At 39.7% G+C, this 1,419-nt stretch overlaps 1 long non-coding RNA gene across 1 annotated transcript; it reads right to left on the bottom strand.

Moving 5' to 3' along the window:
* Positions 1-415: 415 nt before the first annotated feature.
* LOC124622675 lies at positions 416-1,133 on the bottom strand. The gene is made up of 3 exons (XR_006980675.1): positions 1,008-1,133; positions 741-852; positions 416-633 (listed from the first exon to the last, which is right to left on the bottom strand). It is a non-coding gene; the product is annotated as an uncharacterized LOC124622675 (long non-coding RNA).
* Positions 1,134-1,419: the final 286 nt, after the last annotated feature.

Raw genomic sequence — 1,419 nt, 5'->3', positions numbered from 1 at the left:
GTACTAATGACCACATTATCATAGAGTTAGTATCATACCTAAATTGAGTTGAACTTCTGCACTTCAAAAATGAAATCTGTTCCTTCAAAAATGTAATTTTAGTTTCGTTTCCTGGCAACTTTTCTAATAAATTTTGTAATAACTGGTCAATTAAAGACAAAATGTTATCTACAGGAGCCTCAGAACTATTATACGGAAGATAAATGTTCTTAAGAACATCACTTACCACCTGTATGTTGTTTACTTTCATGGGAAATTTCATGTTTCCAATACATTTCACTTCAATATCATCATTGAAGACACTGAGTAATAAACCACTGCTTATTACTACGTGGCAAAAAATTCTTGGGTAAGGATTATGCTTTAGTAACACTAGGCTCACACTGTCAGATTTGTTTATCACTGCCCAGTCACTGTGCTTTTCACATTCACTCAACTTTGTTTTCATTTGTTCTAAACTATCGACCGATATCGCATCAATCATTTTCGCATGTGTGTCCACACTTTCTTGGATAGCAATTTGAAGAGCACGATTTTCTAAACGCCCCCTACGAATTTCTGGGTCCTCTCGTACTGCAGTTTGATGACTCGACAAGTAAGATGGGCATCCAGGCAACTTCGATGGGATAGCATCTGAAAAAATTAATAACGAAGTATGAAACCGATCTCACAGCATATAAGTGAAATAAAGATAGTTCTTATGCCACTGTACTTTACTAAGAGCGTGTTTCGTATCTCACCTTTTCTCAAGCGTCGACGATCCAACGGTGCTGTCAAGAGTATACCAGTTTTCGGGTCATACATGCTGGTACTGCTTAAAATGTCGTCCTTGTTGAAATGCAGTTCACATATCTAAAAACAAGCATACAGTTCTCTTTAAAACATATAACGAAAATTAATGAGGTATGAGATTATAAATACGTTCTTCTGTTTACTGTATTTTGTTCAGCTGTACTACATTTCAAGTAACTACGACACACTAACCAAACAAATACACTGATACTTACAACAGAGTGCTTACTCGGTGTCCAGTCTTGTCTGTGAACAGCCGATAACCATTTTCGTCTTAAATTCTCGTCAGATGGAAAATAAAATACACTGACTTTAGGTCCATTATCGTAATTGCCCCTGCAACACCTTCGGGGCATCGTAACTGAGTATAGATCAAATAACCACTCACGAACAGCACAAAGTACAACATGGAAACGCTACGAATCACGTGTGTCGGTAGTCGGTTCCTAGCTTCTCAGACCCCTACCCGTGACGTCACAGGCTCCTTAGACTCACGATGTGAGGCCTTGTTCCTAGGTGGCGTTGGCTTGACCGTGCGACAGTTCAGTTGCAAGTGGCAATCTGTTGCGAATGGCAGTCAGTCGTAGTTGTGTGTGAGGAGTCGGCGGGCGTCGACATGGGTCTCTG

The sequence above is a fragment of the Schistocerca americana genome, chromosome 7 (assembly GCF_021461395.2).
Source record: "Schistocerca americana isolate TAMUIC-IGC-003095 chromosome 7, iqSchAmer2.1, whole genome shotgun sequence".
Taxonomy (NCBI): domain Eukaryota; kingdom Metazoa; phylum Arthropoda; class Insecta; order Orthoptera; family Acrididae; genus Schistocerca; species Schistocerca americana.
Note: the sequence above shows the minus strand (reverse complement) of the source record. Positions and strands in the feature narration are given on the sequence as shown.